We start from the raw sequence: 18,891 nt of genomic DNA, 5'->3' as shown, positions 1-18,891 counted from the left end.
GTAAGTGCAAGAGATCCTGAAGCACTCACTCATCATGGGAAAGTACCAATGTGTTTCTTCGTTGGTTGATGGAAGAAACATCTTACAAAAACTCTCCAGATTATTGACTTTTTAAAGTTTTTCTAGGAAACGTTCTAGATGTATGCTTATTAGCCTTTGTCAGTATGTACTTTTTACAAAGTGTCTCTGTGGCGCAATCGGTTAGTGTGTCTGGCTACTAACCAAAAGGTTGGTGGTTCAATCCCACCCAGGGACGTAATTGACCTTGTTATCAGATTTTGGTGATCTTTAAGTAGACAAGTCAAAATTTCAAACCCCTTGTTATGGTGTAGGGTACCTGGCCTTCTCTGATGTAATCAGAGTTAGATTTGATTCAGTGATTTTATAAAAACAGATAGGAAGCACAATTTAGCAGTGGGTTGCAGAGAAAAAGAAATATGCTGGCAAAAAAAATCCAATTGAGTGATTAAACAGCTCTTCATTTTCTGGCTTTATTTTTATGCTAACAAATTTGTTCTCTGAAAAGTGTCCACAAAGCCAAGTCTCTGATTAACACCTTTGTAGGGATGGTTTTTCACCTATTACTAAATTAAACTTGCTTCATTGGAAAGGCAGCAAGATGTATCCTCATTTCAATTTCTACTGAAATAATACAGGTTGACACCAGGAAACATTAACGCCACTGCATCCTTGCTGCTTTCTCATGTGGAAGTCTGTTTAATGTGAAAACAAGGTGATATCTAATTAGCACACAGGTAAGGAATTAAGAAAATCTTTATTTAAGGGTGAAGATGTTTCTCACAAAATCGTTGCCCCAATGCATCATTGAAATTCAAGCTGGAAAGATGATTTTAATATATCACTTGTACATTTTGTATTGCTCTTCTGGTGACAATGTAGTTTGTTTTTGTCAATTACCCTTTTAATAATAGGGTAAAGAAAATTAAGTGGATTTTTTAAAGAAAACTATACTGTCAATATACTATTCAAACAAATTAAAATGGTAAAAGTTATTGTACTTCAAGTAAAAATAAAAGAGCAAAAATATAAATCCCAGTTTTGATTACTTAAATTAACAAAAAAAATGCATATAGCAAAGGATTGTTTCAATCTGCCTACCTCTGGGTTAGGGGCCCAGCATGCTTCCATTGCAGTACTCTGCTGCACATGTAAGTGCAAGAGATCCTGAAGCACTCACTCATCATGGGAAAGTACCAATGTGTTTCTTCGTTGGTTGATGGAAGAAACATTTTACAAAAACTCTCCAGATTATTGACTTTTTAAAGTTTTTCTAGGAAACGTTCTAGATGCATGCTTATTAGCCTTTGTCAGTATGTACTTTCTGTGAAGTGTCTCTGTGGTGCAATCGGTTAGTGTGTCCGGCTACTAACCAAAAAGTTGGTGGTTCAATCCCACCCAGGGACGTAATTGACCTTGTTATCAGATTTTGGTGATCTTTAAGTAGACAAGTCAAAATTTCAAATCCCCCTCTTATGGTGTAGGGTACCTGGCCTTTTCAGATGTAATCAGAGTTAGATTTGATTCAGTGATTTAGTAAAAACAGCTAGGAAGCACAATTTAGCAGTGGGTTGCAGAGAAAAAGAAATATGCTGGCAAAAAAAATCCAATTGAGTGATTAAACAGCTCTTCATTTTCTGGCTTTATTTTTATGCTAACAAATTTGTTCTCTGAAAAGTGTCCACAAAGCCAAGTCTCTGATTAACACCTTTGTAGGGATGGTTTTTCACCTATTACTAAATTAAACTTGCTTCATTGGAAAGGCAGCAAGATGCATCCTCATTTCAATGTCTACTGAAATAATACAGGTTGACACCAGGAAACATTAACGCCACTGCATCCTTGCTGCTTTCTCATGTAGAAGTCTGTTTAATGTGAAAACAAGGTGATATCTAATTAGCACACAGGTAAGGAATTAAGAAAATCTTTATTTAAGGGTGAAGATGTTTCTCACAAAATCGTTGCCCCAATGCATCATTGAAATTCAAGCTGGAAAGATGATTTTAATATATCACTTGTACATTTTGTATTGCTCTTCTGGTGACAATGTAGTTTGTTTTTGTCAATTACCCTTTTAATAATAGGGTAAAGAAAATTAAGTGGATTTTTTAAAGAAAACTATACTGTCAATATACTATTCAAACAAATTAAAATGGTAAAAGTTATTGTACTTCAAGTAAAAATAAAAGAGCAAAAATATAAATCCCAGTTTTGATTACTTAAATTAACAAAAAAAATGCATATAGCAAAGGATTGTTTCAATCTGCCTACCTCTGGGTTAGGGGCCCAGCATGCTTCCATTGCAGTACTCTGCTGCACATGTAAGTGCAAGAGATCCTGAAGCACTCACTCATCATGGGAAAGTACCAATGTGTTTCTTCGTTGGTTGATGGAAGAAACATTTTACAAAAACTCTCCAGATTATTGACTTTTTAAAGTTTTTCTAGGAAACGTTCTAGATGCATGCTTATTAGCCTTTGTCAGTATGTACTTTCTGTGAAGTGTCTCTGTGGTGCAATCGGTTAGTGTGTCCGGCTACTAACCAAAAGGTTGGTGGTTCAATCCCACCCAGGGACGTAATTGACCTTGTTATCAGATTTTGGTGATCTTTAAGTAGACAAGTCAAAATTTCAAACCCCCTGTTATGGTGTAGGGTACCTGGCCTTTTCTGATGTAATCAGAGTTAGATTTGATTCAGTGATTTAATAAAAACAGCTAGGAAGCACAATTTAGCAGTGGGTTGCAGAGAAAAAGAAATATGCTGGCAAAAAAAATCCAATTGAGTGATTAAACAGCTCTTCATTTTCTGGCTTTATTTTTATGCTAACAAATTTGTTCTCTGAAAAGTGTCCACAAAGCCAAGTCTCTGATTAACACCTTTGTAGGGATGGTTTTCACCTATTACTAAATTAAACTTGCTTCATTGGAAAGGCAGCAAGATGCATCCTCATTTCAATGTCTACTGAAATAATACAGGTTGACACCAGGAAACATTAACGCCACTGCATCCTTGCTGCTTTCTCATGTAGAAGTCTGTTTAATGTAAAAAAACAAGGTGATATCTAATTAGCACACAGGTAAGGAATTAAGAAAATCTTTATTTAAGGGTGAAGATGTTTCTCACAAAATCGTTGCCCCAATGCATCATTGAAATTCAAGCTGGAAAGATGATTTTAATATATCACTTGTACATTTTGTATTGCTCTTCTGGTGACAATGTAGTTTGTTTTGGTCAATTACCCTTTTAATAATAGGGTAAAGAAAATTAAGTGGATTTTTTAAAGAAAACTATACTGTCAATATACTATTAAAACAAATTAAAATGGTAAAAGTTATTGTACTTTAAGTAAAAATAAAAGAGCAAAAATATCAATCCCAGTTTTGATTACTTAAATTAACAAAAAAAAATGCATATAGCAAAGGATTGTTTCAATCTGCCTACCTCTGGGTTAGGGGCCCAGCATGCTTCCATTGCAGTACTCTGCTGCACATGTAAGTGCAAGAGATCCTGAAGCACTCACTCATCATGGGAAAGTACCAATGTGTTTCTTCATTGGTTGATGGAAGAAACATCTTACAAAAACTCTCCAGATTATTGACTTTTTAAAGTTTTTCTAGGAAACGTTCTAGATGTATGCTTATTAGACTTTGTAAGTATGTACTTTTTGCAAAAAGTCTCTGTGGCGCAATCGGTTAGTGTGTCCGGCTACTAACCAAATGGTTGGTGGTTCAATACCAACCAGGGACGTAACTGACCTTGTTATCAGATTTTGGTGATCTTTAAGTAGACAAGTCAAAATGTCAAACCCCCTGTTATGGTGTAGGGTACCTGGCCTTCTCTGATGTAATCAGAGTTAGATTTGATTCAGTGATTTTATAAAAACAGCTAGGAAGCACAATTTAGCAGTGGGTTGCAGAGAAAAAGAAATATGCTGGCAAAAAAAATCCAATTGAGTGATTAAACAGCTCTTCATTTTCTGGCTTTATTTTTATGCTAACAAATTTGTTCTTTGAAAAGTGTCCACAAAGCCAAGTCTCTGATTAACACCTTTGTAGGGATGGTTTTTCACCTATTACTAAATTAAACTTGCTTCATTGGAAAGGCAGCAAGATGCATCCTCATTTCAATGTCTACTGAAATAATACAGGTTGACACCAGGAAACATTAACGCCACTGTATCCTTGCTGCTTTCTCATGTGGAAGTCTGTTTAATGTGAAAACAAGGTGATATCTAATTAGCACACAGGTAAGGAATTAAGAAAATCTTTATTTAAGGGTGAAGATGTTTCTCACAAAATCGTTGCCCCAATGCATCATTGAAATTCAAGCTGGAAAGATGATTTTAATATATCACTTGTACATTTTGTATTGCTCTTCTGGTGACAATGTAGTTTGTTTTTGTCAATTACCATTTTAATAATAGGGTAAAGAAAATTAAGTGGATTTTTGAAAGAAAACTATACTGTCAATATACTATTAAAACAAATTAAAATGGTAAAAGTTATTGTACTTTAAGTAAAAATAAAAGAGCCAAAATATCAATCCCAGTTTTGGATTACTTTAATTAACAAAAAAAAATGCATATAGCAGAGGATAGTTTCAATCTGCCTACCGCTGGGTTATGGGCCCAGCATGCTTCCATTGCTGTACTCTGCTGCACATGTAAGTGCAAGAGATCCTGAAGCACTCACTCATCATGGGAAAGTACCAATGTGTTTCTTCGTTGGTTGATGGAAGAAACATCTTACAAAAACTCTCCAGATTATTGACTTTTTAAAGTTTTTCTAGGAAACGTTTTAGATGAATGCTTATTAGCCTTTGTCAGTATATACTTTTGCAAAATGTCTTTGTGGCGCAATCAGTTAGTGTGCACGGCTGTTAACCAAAAGGTTGGTGGTTCAATCCCACCCAGGGACGTAATTGACCTTGTTATCAGATTTTGGTGATCTTTAAGTAGACAAGTCAAAATTTCAAATCCCCCTCTTATGGTGTAGGGTACCTGGCCTTCTCTGATGTAATCAGAGTTAGATTTGATTCAGTGATTTTATAACAACAGCTAGGAAGCACAATTTAGCAGTGGGTTGCAGAGAAAAAGAAATATGCTGGCAAAAAAATCCAATTGAGTGATTAAACAGCTCTTCATTTTCTGGCTTTATTTTTATGCTAACAAATTTGTTCTCTGAAAAGTGTCCACAAAGCCAAGTCTCTGATTAACACCTTTGTAAGGATGGTTTTTCACCTATTACTAAATTAAACTTGCTTCATTGGAAAGGCAGCAAGATGCATCCTCATTTCAATGTCTACTGAAATAATACAGGTTGACACCAGGAAACATTAACGCCACTGCATCCTTGCTGCTTTCTCATGTAGAAGTCTGTTTAATGTGAAAACAAGGTGATATCTAATTAGCACACAGGTAAGGAATTAAGAAAATCTTTATTTAAGGGTGAAGATGTTTCTCACAAAATCGTTGCCCCAATGCATCATTGAAATTCAAGCTGGAAAGATGATTTTAATATATCACTTGTACATTTTGTATTGCTCTTCTGGTGACAATGTAGTTTGTTTTTGTCAATTACCCTTTTAATAATAGGGTAAAGAAAATTAAGTGGATTTTTTAAAGAAAACTATACTGTCAATATACTATTAAAACAAATTAAAATGGTAAAAGTTATTGTACTTTAAGTAAAAATAAAAGAGCAAAAATATCAATCCCAGTTTTGATTACTTAAATTAACAAAAAAAAAATGCATATAGCAAAGGATAGTTTCAATCTGCCTACCTCTGGGTTAGGGGCCCAGCATGCTTCCATTGCAGTACTCTGCTGCACATGTAAGTGCAAGAGATCCTGAAGCACTCACTCATCATGGGAAAGTACCAATGTGTTTCTTCATTGGTTGATGGAAGAAACATCTTACAAAAACTCTCCAGATTATTGACTTTTTAAAGTTTTTCTAGGAAACGTTCTAGATGTATGCTTATTAGACTTTGTAAGTATGTACTTTTTGCAAAAAGTCTCTGTGGCGCAATCGGTTAGTGTGTCCGGCTACTAACCAAATGGTTGGTGGTTCAATCCCAACCAGGGACGTAACTGACCTTGTTATCAGATTTTGGTGATCTTTAAGTAGACAAGTCAAAATTTCAAACCCCCTGTTATGGTGTAGGGTACCTGGCCTTCTCTGATGTAATCAGAGTTAGATTTGATTCAGTGATTTTATAAAAACAGCTAGGAAGCACAATTTAGCAGTGGGTTGCAGAGAAAAAGAAATATGCTGGCAAAAAAAATCCAATTGAGTGATTAAACAGCTCTTCATTTTCTGGCTTTATTTTTATGCTAACAAATTTGTTCTTTGAAAAGTGTCCACAAAGCCAAGTCTCTGATTAACACCTTTGTAGGGATGGTTTTTCACCTATTACTAAATTAAACTTGCTTCATTGGAAAGGCAGCAAGATGCATCCTCATTTCAATGTCTACTGAAATAATACAGGTTGACACCAGGAAACATTAGCGCCACTGTATCCTTGCTGCTTTCTCATGTGGAAGTCTGTTTAATGTGAAAACAAGGTGATATCTAATTAGCACACAGGTAAGGAATTAAGAAAATCTTTATTTAAGGGTGAAGATGTTTCTCACAAAATCGTTGCCCCAATGCATCATTGAAATTCAAGCTGGAAAGATGATTTTAATATATCACTTGTACATTTTGTATTGCTCTTCTGGTGACAATGTAGTTTGTTTTTGTCAATTACCATTTTAATAATAGGGTAAAGAAAATTAAGTGGATTTTTGAAAGAAAACTATACTGTCAATATACTATTAAAACAAATTAAAATGGTAAAAGTTATTGTACTTTAAGTAAAAATAAAAGAGCCAAAATATCAATCCCAGTTTTGGATTACTTTAATTAACAAAAAAAAATGCATATAGCAGAGGATAGTTTCAATCTGCCTACCGCTGGGTTATGGGCCCAGCATGCTTCCATTGCTGTACTCTGCTGCACATGTAAGTGCAAGAGATCCTGAAGCACTCACTCATCATGGGAAAGTACCAATGTGTTTCTTCGTTGGTTGATGGAAGAAACATCTTACAAAAACTCTCCAGATTATTGACTTTTTAAAGTTTTTCTAGGAAACATTTTAGATGAATGCTTATTAGCCTTTGTCAGTATATACTTTTGCAAAATGTCTTTGTGGCGCAATCAGTTAGTGTGCACTGCTGTTAACCAAAAAGTTGGTGGTTCAATCCCACCCAGGTACGTAATTGACCTTGTTATCAGATTTTGGTGATCTTTAAGTAGACAAGTCAAAATTTCAAATCCCCCTCTTATGGTGTAGGGTACCTGGCCTTCTCTGATGTAATCAGAGTTAGATTTGATTCAGTGATTTTATAAAAACAGCTAGGAAGCACAATTTAGCAGTGGGTTGCAGAGAAAAAGAAATATGCTGGCAAAAAAATCCAATTGAGTGATTAAACAGCTCTTCATTTTCTGGCTTTATTTTTATGCTAACAAATTTGTTCTCTGAAAAGTGTCCACAAAGCCAAGTCTCTGATTAACACCTTTGTAAGGATGGTTTTTCACCTATTACTAAATTAAACTTGCTTCATTGGAAAGGCAGCAAGATGCATCCTCATTTCAATGTCTACTGAAATAATACAGGTTGACACCAGGAAACATTAACGCCACTGCATCCTTGCTGCTTTCTCATGTGGAAGTCTGTTTAATGTGAAAACAAGGTGATATCTAATTAGCACACAGGTAAGGAATTGAGAAAATCTTTATTTAAGGGTGAAGATGTTTCTCACAAAATCGTTGCCCCAATGCATCATTGAAATTCAAGCTGGAAAGATGATTTTAATATATCACTTGTACATTTTGTATTGCTCTTCTGGTGACAATGTAGTTTGTTTTTGTCAATTACCCTTTTAATAATAGGGTAAAGAAAATTAAGTGGATTTTTTAAAGAAAACTATACTGTCAATATACTATTCAAACAAATTAAAATGGTAAAAGTTATTGTACTTCAAGTAAAAATAAAAGAGCAAAAATATCAATCCCAGTTTTGATTACTTAAATTAACAAAAAAAATGCATATAGCAAAGGATAGTTTCAATCTGCCTACCTCTGGGTTATGGGCCCAGCATGCTTCCATTGCAGTACTCTGCTGCACATGTAAGTGCAAGAGATCCTGAAGCACTCAGTCATCATGGGAAAGTACCAATGTGTTTCTTCGTTGGTTGATGGAAGAAACATTTTACAAAAACTCTCCAGATTATTGACTTTTTAAAGTTTTTCTAGGAAACGTTCTAAATGTATGCTTATTAGCCTTTGTCAGTATATACTTTTTGCGAAGTGTCTCTGTGGCGCAATCGGTTAGTGTGTCCGGCTACTAACCAAAAGGTTGGTGGTTCAATCCCACCCAGGGACGTAATTGACATTGTTATCAGATTTTGGTGATCTTTAAGTAGACAAGTCAAAATTTCAAACCCCCTGTTATGGTGTAGGGTACCTGGCCTTTTCTGATGTAATCAGAGTTAGATTTGATTCAGTGATTTAATAAAAACAGCTAGGAAGCACAATTTAGCAGTGGGTTGCAGAGAAAAAGAAATATGCTGGCAAAAAAAATCCAATTGAGTGATTAAACAGCTCTTCATTTTCTGGCTTTATTTTTATGCTAACAAATTTGTTCTCTGAAAAGTGTCCACAAAGCCAAGTCTCTGATTAACACATTTGTAGGGATGGTTTTTCACCTATTACTAAATTAAACTTGCTTCATTGGAAAGGCAGCAAGATGCATCCTCATTTCAATGTCTACTGAAATAATACAGGTTGACACAAGGAAACATTAACGCCACTGCATCCTTGCTGCTTTCTCATGTAGAAGTCTGTTTAATGTGAAAACAAGGTGATATCTAATTAGCACACAGGTAAGGAATTAAGAAAATCTTTTTTTAAGGGTGAAGATGTTTCTCACAAAATCGTTGCCCCAATGCATCATTGAAATTAAAGCTGGAAAGATGATTTTAATATATCACTTGTACATTTTGTATTGCTCTTCTGGTGACAATGTAGTTTGTTTTTGTCAATTACCCTTTTAATAATAGGGTAAAGAAAATTAAGTGGATTTTTTAAAGAAAACTATACTGTCAATATACTATTAAAACAAATTAAAATGGTAAAAGTTATTGTACTTTAAGTAAAAATAAAAGAGCCAAAATATCAATCCCAGTTTTGGATTACTTTAATTAACAAAAAAAAAATGCATATAGCAGAGGATAGTTTCAATCTGCCTACCGCTGGGTTATGGGCCCAGCATGCTTCCATTGCTGTACTCTGCTGCACATGTAAGTGCAAGAGATCCTGAAGCACTCACTCATCATGGGAAAGTACCAATGTGTTTCTTCGTTGGTTGATGGAAGAAACATCTTACAAAAACTCTCCAGATTATTGACTTTTTAAAGTTTTTCTAGGAAACGTTTTAGATGAATGCTTATTAGCCTTTGTCAGTATGAACTTTTGCGAAGTGTCTCTGTGGCGCAATCAGTTAGTGTGCACGGCTATTAACCAAAAGGTTGGTGGTTCAATCCCACCCAGGGACGTAATTGACCTTGTTATCAGATTTTGGTGATCTTTAAGTAGACAAGTCAAAATTTCAAACCCCCTGTTCTGGTGTAGGGTACCTGGCCTTCTCTGATGTAATCAGAGTTAGATTTGATTCAGTGATTTTATAAAAACAGCTAGGAAGCACAATTTAGCAGTGGGTTGCAGAGAAAAAGAAATATGCTGGCAAAAAAATCCAATTGAGTGATTAAACAGCTCTTAATTTTCTGGCTTTATTTTTATGCTAACAAATTTGTTCTCTGAAAAGTGTCCACAAAGCCAAGTCTCTGATTAACACCTTTGTAGGGATGGTTTTTCACCTATTACTAAACTAAATTTGCTTCATTGGAAAGGCAGCAAGATGCATCCTCATTTCAATGTCTACTGAAATAATACGGGTTGACACCAGGAAACATTAACGCCACTGCATCCTTGCTGCGTTCTCATGTGGAAGTCTGTTTAATGTGAAAACAAGGTGATATCTAATTAGCACACAGGTAAGGAATTAAGAAAATCTTTATTTAAGGGTGAAGATGTTTCTCACAAAATCGTTGCCCCAATGCATCATTGAAATTCAAGCTGGAAAGATGATTTTAATATATCACTTGTACATTTTGTATTGCTCTTCTGGTGACAATGTAGTTTGTTTTTGTCAATTACCCTTTTAATAATAGGGTAAAGAAAATTAAGTGGATTTTTTAAAGAAAACTATACTGTCAATATACTATTAAAACAAATTAAAATGGTAAAAGTTATTGTACTTTAAGTAAAAATAAAAGAGCAAAAATATCAATCCCAGTTTTGATTACTTAAATTAAAAAAAAAATGCATAGAGCAAAGGATAGTTTCAATCTGCCTACCTCTGGGTTAGGGGCCCAGCATGCTTCCATTGCAGTACTCTGCTGCACATGTAAGTGCAAGAGATCCTGAAGCACTCAGTCATCATGGGAAAGTACCAATGTGTTTCTTCGTTGGTTGATGGAAGAAACATCTTACAAAAACTCTCCAGATTATTGACTTTTTAAAGTTTTTCTAGGAAACGTTCTAGATGTATGCTTATTAGCCTTTGTCAGTATGTACTTTTTACAAAGTGTCTCTGTGGCGCAATCGGTTAGTGTGTCTGGCTACTAACCAAAAGGTTGGTGGTTCAATCCCACCCAGGGACGTAATTGACCTTGTTATCAGATTTTGGTGATTTTTAAGTAGACAAGTCAAAATTTCAAACCCCCTCTTATGGTGTAGGGTACCTGGCCTTCTCTGATGTAATCAGAGTTAGATTTGATTCAGTGATTTTATAAAAACAGCTAGGAAGCACAATTTAGCAGTGGGTTGCAGAGAAAAAGAAATATGCTGGCAAAAAAATCCAATTGAGTGATTAAACAGCTCTTAATTTTCTGGCTTTATTTTTATGCTAACAAATTTGTTCTCTGAAAAGTGTCCACAAAGCCAAGTCTCTGATTAACACCTTTGTAGGGATGGTTTTTCACCTATTACTAAACTAAATTTGCTTCATTGGAAAGGCAGCAAGATGCATCCTCATTTCAATGTCTACTGAAATAATACGGGTTGACACCAGGAAACATTAACGCCACTGCATCCTTGCTGCGTTCTCATGTGGAAGTCTGTTTAATGTGAAAACAAGGTGATATCTAATTAGCACACAGGTAAGGAATTAAGAAAATCTTTATTTAAGGGTGAAGATGTTTCTCACAAAATCGTTGCCCCAATGCATCATTGAAATTCAAGCTGGAAAGATGATTTTAATATATCACTTGTACATTTTGTATTGCTCTTCTGGTGACAATGTAGTTTGTTTTTGTCAATTACCCTTTTAATAATAGGGTAAAGAAAATTAAGTGGATTTTTTAAAGAAAACTATACTGTCAATATACTATTAAAACAAATTAAAATGGTAAAAGTTATTGTACTTTAAGTAAAAATAAAAGAGCCAAAATATCAATCCCAGTTTTGGATTACTTTAATTAACAAAAAAAAATGCATATAGCAGAGGATAGTTTCAATCTGCCTACCGCTGGGTTATGGGCCCAGCATGCTTCCATTGCTGTACTCTGCTGCACATGTAAGTGCAAGAGATCCTGAAGCACTCACTCATCATGGGAAAGTACCAATGTGTTTCTTCGTTGGTTGATGGAAGAAACATCTTACAAAAACTCTCCAGATTATTGACTTTTTAAAGTTTTTCTAGGAAACATTTTAGATGAATGCTTATTAGCCTTTGTCAGTATATACTTTTGCAAAATGTCTTTGTGGCGCAATCAGTTAGTGTGCACTGCTGTTAACCAAAAAGTTGGTGGTTCAATCCCACCCAGGGACGTAATTGACCTTGTTATCAGATTTTGGTGATCTTTAAGTAGACAAGTCAAAATTTCAAATCCCCCTCTTATGGTGTAGGGTACCTGGCCTTCTCTGATGTAATCAGAGTTAGATTTGATTCAGTGATTTTATAAAAACAGCTAGGAAGCACAATTTAGCAGTGGGTTGCAGAGAAAAAGAAATATGCTGGCAAAAAAATCCAATTGAGTGATTAAACAGCTCTTCATTTTCTGGCTTTATTTTTATGCTAACAAATTTGTTCTCTGAAAAGTGTCCACAAAGCCAAGTCTCTGATTAACAGCTTTGTAAGGATGGTTTTTCACCTATTACTAAATTAAACTTGCTTCATTGGAAAGGCAGCAAGATGCATCCTCATTTCAATGTCTACTGAAATAATACAGGTTGACACCAGGAAACATTAACGCCACTGCATCCTTGCTGCTTTCTCATGTGGAAGTCTGTTTAATGTGAAAACAAGGTGATATCTAATTAGCACACAGGTAAGGAATTGAGAAAATCTTTATTTAAGGGTGAAGATGTTTCTCACAAAATCGTTGCCCCAATGCATCATTGAAATTCAAGCTGGAAAGATGATTTTAATATATCACTTGTACATTTTGTATTGCTCTTCTGGTGACAATGTAGTTTGTTTTTGTCAATTACCCTTTTAATAATAGGGTAAAGAAAATTAAGTGGATTTTTTAAAGAAAACTATACTGTCAATATACTATTCAAACAAATTAAAATGGTAAAAGTTATTGTACTTCAAGTAAAAATAAAAGAGCAAAAATATCAATCCCAGTTTTGATTACTTAAATTAACAAAAAAAATGCATATAGCAAAGGATAGTTTCAATCTGCCTACCTCTGGGTTATGGGCCCAGCATGCTTCCATTGCAGTACTCTGCTGCACATGTAAGTGCAAGAGATCCTGAAGCACTCAGTCATCATGGGAAAGTACCAATGTGTTTTGTTCGTTGGTTGATGGAAGAAACATTTTACAAAAACTCTCCAGATTATTGACTTTTTAAAGTTTTTCTAGGAAACGTTCTAAATGTATGCTTATTAGCCTTTGTCAGTATATACTTTTTGCGAAGTGTCTCTGTGGCGCAATCGGTTAGTGTGTCCGGCTACTAACCAAAAGGTTGGTGGTTCAATCCCACCCAGGGACGTAATTGACATTGTTATCAGATTTTGGTGATCTTTAAGTAGACAAGTCAAAATTTCAAACCCCCTGTTATGGTGTAGGGTACCTGGCCTTTTCTGATGTAATCAGAGTTAGATTTGATTCAGTGATTTAATAAAAACAGCTAGGAAGCACAATTTAGCAGTGGGTTGCAGAGAAAAAGAAATATGCTGGCAAAAAAAATCCAATTGAGTGATTAAACAGCTCTTCATTTTCTGGCTTTATTTTTATGCTAACAAATTTGTTCTCTGAAAAGTGTCCACAAAGCCAAGTCTCTGATTAACACATTTGTAGGGATGGTTTTTCACCTATTACTAAATTAAACTTGCTTCATTGGAAAGGCAGCAAGATGCATCCTCATTTCAATGTCTACTGAAATAATACAGGTTGACACAAGGAAACATTAACGCCACTGCATCCTTGCTGCTTTCTCATGTAGAAGTCTGTTTAATGTGAAAACAAGGTGATATCTAATTAGCACACAGGTAAGGAATTAAGAAAATCTTTTTTTAAGGGTGAAGATGTTTCTCACAAAATCGTTGCCCCAATGCATCATTGAAATTAAAGCTGGAAAGATGATTTTAATATATCACTTGTACATTTTGTATTGCTCTTCTGGTGACAATGTAGTTTGTTTTTGTCAATTACCCTTTTAATAATAGGGTAAAGAAAATTAAGTGGATTTTTTAAAGAAAACTATACTGTCAATATACTATTAAAACAAATTAAAATGGTAAAAGTTATTGTACTTTAAGTAAAAATAAAAGAGCCAAAATATCAATCCCAGTTTTGGATTACTTTAATTAACAAAAAAAAAATGCATATAGCAGAGGATAGTTTCAATCTGCCTACCGCTGGGTTATGGGCCCAGCATGCTTCCATTGCTGTACTCTGCTGCACATGTAAGTGCAAGAGATCCTGAAGCACTCAGTCATCATGGGAAAGTACCAATGTGTTTCTTCGTTGGTTGATGGAAGAAACATCTTACAAAAACTCTCCAGATTATTGACTTTTTAAAGTTTTTCTAGGAAACGTTTTAGATGAATGCTTATTAGCCTTTGTCAGTATGAACTTTTGCGAAGTGTCTCTGTGGCGCAATCAGTTAGTGTGCACGGCTATTAACCAAAAGGTTGGTGGTTCAATCCCACCCAGGGACGTAATTGACCTTGTTATCAGATTTTGGTGATCTTTAAGTAGACAAGTCAAAATTTCAAACCCCCTGTTCTGGTGTAGGGTACCTGGCCTTCTCTGATGTAATCAGAGTTAGATTTGATTCAGTGATTTTATAAAAACAGCTAGGAAGCACAATTTAGCAGTGGGTTGCAGAGAAAAAGAAATATGCTGGCAAAAAAATCCAATTGAGTGATTAAACAGCTCTTAATTTTCTGGCTTTATTTTTATGCTAACAAATTTGTTCTCTGAAAAGTGTCCACAAAGCCAAGTCTCTGATTAACACCTTTGTAGGGATGGTTTTTCACCTATTACTAAACTAAATTTGCTTCATTGGAAAGGCAGCAAGATGCATCCTCATTTCAATGTCTACTGAAATAATACGGGTTGACACCAGGAAACATTAACGCCACTGCATCCTTGCTGCGTTCTCATGTGGAAGTCTGTTTAATGTGAAAACAAGGTGATATCTAATTAGCACACAGGTAAGGAATTAAGAAAATCTTTATTTAAGGGTGAAGATGTTTCTCACAAAATCGTTGCCCCAATGCATCATTGAAATTCAAGCTGGAAAGATGATTTTAATATATCACTTGTACATTTTGTATTGCTCTTCTGGTGACAATGTAGTTTGTTTTTGTCAATTACCCTTTTAATAATAGGGTAAAGAAAATTAAGTGGATTTTTTAAAGAAAACTATACTGTCAATATACTATTAAAACAAATTAAAATGGTAAAAGTTATTGTACTTTAAGTAAAAATAAAAGAGCAAAAATATCAATCCCAGTTTTGATTACTTAAATTAAAAAAAAAATGCATAGAGCAAAGGATAGTTTCAATCTGCCTACCTCTGGGTTAGGGGCCCAGCATGCTTCCATTGCAGTACTCTGCTGCACATGTAAGTGCAAGAGATCCTGAAGCACTCAGTCATCATGGGAAAGTACCAATGTGTTTCTTCGTTGGTTGATGGAAGAAACATCTTACAAAAACTCTCCAGATTATTGACTTTTTAAAGTTTTTCTAGGAAACGTTCTAGATGTATGCTTATTAGCCTTTGTCAGTATGTACTTTTTACAAAGTGTCTCTGTGGCGCAATCGGTTAGTGTGTCTGGCTACTAACCAAAAGGTTGGTGGTTCAATCCCACCCAGGGACGTAATTGACTTTGTTATCAGATTTTGGTGATCTTTAAGTAGACAAGTCAAAATTTCAAACCCCCTCTTATGGTGTAGGGTACCTGGCCTTTGATGTAATCAGAGTTAGATTTGATTCAGTGATTTTATAAAAACAGCTAGGAAGCACAATTTAGCAGTGGGTTGCAGAGAAAAAGAAATATGCTGGCAAAAAAATCCAATTGAGTGATTAAACAGCTCTTCATTTTCTGGCTTTATTTTTATGCTAACAAATTTGTTCTCTGAAAAGTGTCCACAAAGCCAAGTCTCTGATTAACACCTTTGTAAGGATGGTTTTTCACCTATTACTAAATTAAACTTGCTTCATTGGAAAGGCAGCAAGATGCATCCTCATTTCAATGTCTACTGAAATAATACAGGTTGACACCAGGAAACATTAACGCCCCTGCATCCTTGCTGCTTTCTCATGTGGAAGTCTGTTTAATGTGAAAACAAGGTGATATCTAATTAGCACACAGGTAAGGAATTAAGAAAATCTTTATTTAAGGGTGAAAATGTTTCTCACAAAATCGTTGCCCCAATGCATCATTGAAATTCAAGCTGGAAAGATGATTTTAATATATCACTTATACATTTTGTATTGCTCTTCTGGTGACAATGTAGTTTGTTTTTGTCAATAACCATTTTAATAATAGGGTAAAGAAAATTAAGTGGATTTTTGAAAGAAAACAATACTATCAATATACTATTAAAACAAATTAAAATGGTAGAAGTTATTGTACTGTAAGTAAAAATAAAAGAGCCAACATATCAATCCCAGTTTTGGATTACTTTAATTAACAAAAAAAAATGCATATAGCAGAGGATAGTTTCAATCTGCCTACCTCTGGGTTATGTGCCCAGCATGCTTCCATTGCTGTACTCTGCTGCACATGTAAGTGCAATAGATCCTGAAGCACTCACTCATCATGGGAAAGTACCAATGTGTTTCTTCGTTGGTTGATGGAAGAAACATCTTACAAAAACTCTCCAGATTATTGACTTTTTAAAGTTTTTCTAGGAAACGTTTTAGATGAATGCTTATTAGCCTTTGTCAGTATGTACTTTTGCAAAGTGTCTCTGTGGCGCAATCAGTTAGTGTGTACGGCTATAAACCAAAAGGTTGGTGGTTCAATTCCACCCAGGGACGTAATTGACCTTGTTATCAGATTTTGGTGATCTTTAAGTAGACAAGTCAAAATTTCAAACCCCCTCTTATGGTGTAGGGTACCTGGCCTTCTCTGATGTAATCAGAGTTAGATTTGATTCAGTGATTTTATAAAAACAGCTAGGAAGCACAATTTAGCAGTGGGTTGCAGAGAAAAAGAAATATGCTGGCAAAAAAATCCAATTGAGTGATTAAACAGCTCTTAATTTTCTGGCTTTATTTTTATGCTAACAAATTTGTTCTCTGAAAAGTGTCCACAAAGCCAAGTCTCTGATTAACACCTTTGTAGGGATGGTTTTTCACCTATTACTAAACTAAATTTGCTTCATTGGAAAGGCAGCAAGATGCATCCTCATTTCAATGTCTACTGAAATAATACGGGTTGACACCAGGAAACATTAACGCCACTGCATCCTTGCTGCGTTCTCATGTGGAAGTCTGTTTAATGTGAAAACAAGGTGATATCTAATTAGCACACAGGTAAGGAATTAAGAAAATCTTTATTTAAGGGTGAAGATGTTTCTCACAAAATCGTTGCCCCAATGCATCATTGAAATTCAAGCTGGAAAGATGATTTTAGTATATCACTTGTACATTTTGTATTGCTCTTCTGGTGACAATGTAGTTTGTTTTTGTCAATTACCCTTTTAATAATAGGGTAAAGAAAATTAAGTGGATTTTTTAAAGAAAACTATACTGTCAATATACTATTAAAACAAATTAAAATGGTAAAAGTTATTGTACTTTAAGTAAAAATAAAAGAGCCAAAATATCAATCCCAGTTTTGGATTACTTTAATTAACAAAAAAAAATGCATATAGCAGAGGATAGTTTCAATCTGCCTACCGCTGGGTTATGGGCCCAGCATGCTTCCATTGCTGTACTCTGCTGCACATGTAAGTGCAAGAGATCCTGAAGCACTCACTCATCATGGGAAAGTACCAATGTGTTTCTTCGTTGGTTGATGGAAGAAACATCTTACAAAAACTCTCCAGATTATTGACTTTTTAAAGTTTTTCTAGGAAACATTTTAGATGAATGCTTATTAGCCTTTGTCAGTATATACTTTTGCAAAATGTTTTTGTGGCGCAATCAGTTAGTGTGCACTGCTGTTAACCAAAAAGTTGGTGGTTCAATCCCACCCAGGGACGTAATTGACCTTGTTATCAGATTTTGGTGATCTTTAAGTAGACAAGTCAAAATTTCAAATCCCCCTCTTATGGTGTAGGGTACCTGGCCTTCTCTGATGTAATCAGAGTTAGATTTGATTCAGTGATTTTATAAAAACAGCTAGGAAGCACAATTTAGCAGTGGGTTGCAGAGAAAAAGAAATATGCTGGCAAAAAAATCCAATTGAGTGATTAAACAGCTCTTCATTTTCTGGCTTTATTTTTATGCTAACAAATTTGTTCTCTGAAAAGTGTCCACAAAGCCAAGTCTCTGATTAACACCTTTGTAAGGATGGTTTTTCACCTATTACTAAATTAAACTTGCTTCATTGGAAAGGCAGCAAGATGCATCCTCATTTCAATGTCTACTGAAATAATACAGGTTGACACCAGGAAACATTAACGCCACTGCATCCTTGCTGCTTTCTCATGTGGAAGTCTGTTTAATGTGAAAACAAGGTGATATCTAATTAGCACACAGGTAAGGAATTGAGAAAATCTTTATTTAAGGGTGAAGATGTTTCTCACAAAATCGTTGCCCCAATGCATCATTGAAATTCAAGCTGGAAAGATGATTTTAATATATCACTTGTACATTTTGTATTGCTCTTCTGGTGACAATGTAGTTTGTTTTTGTCAATTACCCTTTTAATAATAGGGTAAAGAAAATTAAGTGGATTTTTTAAAGAAAACTATACTGTCAATATACTATTCAAACAAATTAAAATGGTAAAAGTTATTGTACTTCAAGTAAAAATAAAAGAGCAAAAATATCAATCCCAGTTTTGATTACTTAAATTAACAAAAAAAATGCATATAGCAAAGGATAGTTTCAATCTGCCTACCTCTGGGTTATGGGCCCAGCATGCTTCCATTGCAGTACTCTGCTGCACATGTAAGTGCAAGAGATCCTGAAGCACTCAGTCATCATGGGAAAGTACCAATGTGTTTCTTCGTTGGTTGATGGAAGAAACATTTTACAAAAACTCTCCAGATTATTGACTTTTTAAAGTTTTTCTAGGAAACGTTCTAAATGTATGCTTATTAGCCTTTGTCAGTATATACTTTTTGCGAAGT

At 34.9% G+C, this 18,891-nt stretch overlaps 5 non-coding genes across 5 annotated transcripts; all 5 read left to right on the top strand.

Moving 5' to 3' along the window:
* Positions 1-182: 182 nt before the first annotated feature.
* Positions 183-256, top strand: TRNAS-ACU (transfer RNA serine (anticodon ACU)). The gene has a single exon. It is a non-coding gene; the product is annotated as a tRNA-Ser (tRNA).
* Positions 257-8,372: 8,116 nt separating this feature from the next.
* TRNAS-ACU (transfer RNA serine (anticodon ACU)) lies at positions 8,373-8,446 on the top strand. Its single transcript has one exon. It is a non-coding gene; the product is annotated as a tRNA-Ser (tRNA).
* A 2,264-nt stretch (positions 8,447-10,710) lies between these two features.
* TRNAS-ACU (transfer RNA serine (anticodon ACU)) lies at positions 10,711-10,784 on the top strand. The gene has a single exon. It is a non-coding gene; the product is annotated as a tRNA-Ser (tRNA).
* A 2,265-nt stretch (positions 10,785-13,049) lies between these two features.
* On the top strand, positions 13,050-13,123 carry TRNAS-ACU (transfer RNA serine (anticodon ACU)). Its single transcript has one exon. It is a non-coding gene; the product is annotated as a tRNA-Ser (tRNA).
* A 2,264-nt stretch (positions 13,124-15,387) lies between these two features.
* On the top strand, positions 15,388-15,461 carry TRNAS-ACU (transfer RNA serine (anticodon ACU)). Its single transcript has one exon. It is a non-coding gene; the product is annotated as a tRNA-Ser (tRNA).
* Positions 15,462-18,891: the final 3,430 nt, after the last annotated feature.

This window comes from Pseudophryne corroboree (assembly GCF_028390025.1).
Source record: "Pseudophryne corroboree isolate aPseCor3 chromosome 7 unlocalized genomic scaffold, aPseCor3.hap2 SUPER_7_unloc_2, whole genome shotgun sequence".
NCBI classification, from domain to species: domain Eukaryota; kingdom Metazoa; phylum Chordata; class Amphibia; order Anura; family Myobatrachidae; genus Pseudophryne; species Pseudophryne corroboree.
This window is presented reverse-complemented; position numbering and strand designations above follow the sequence as displayed.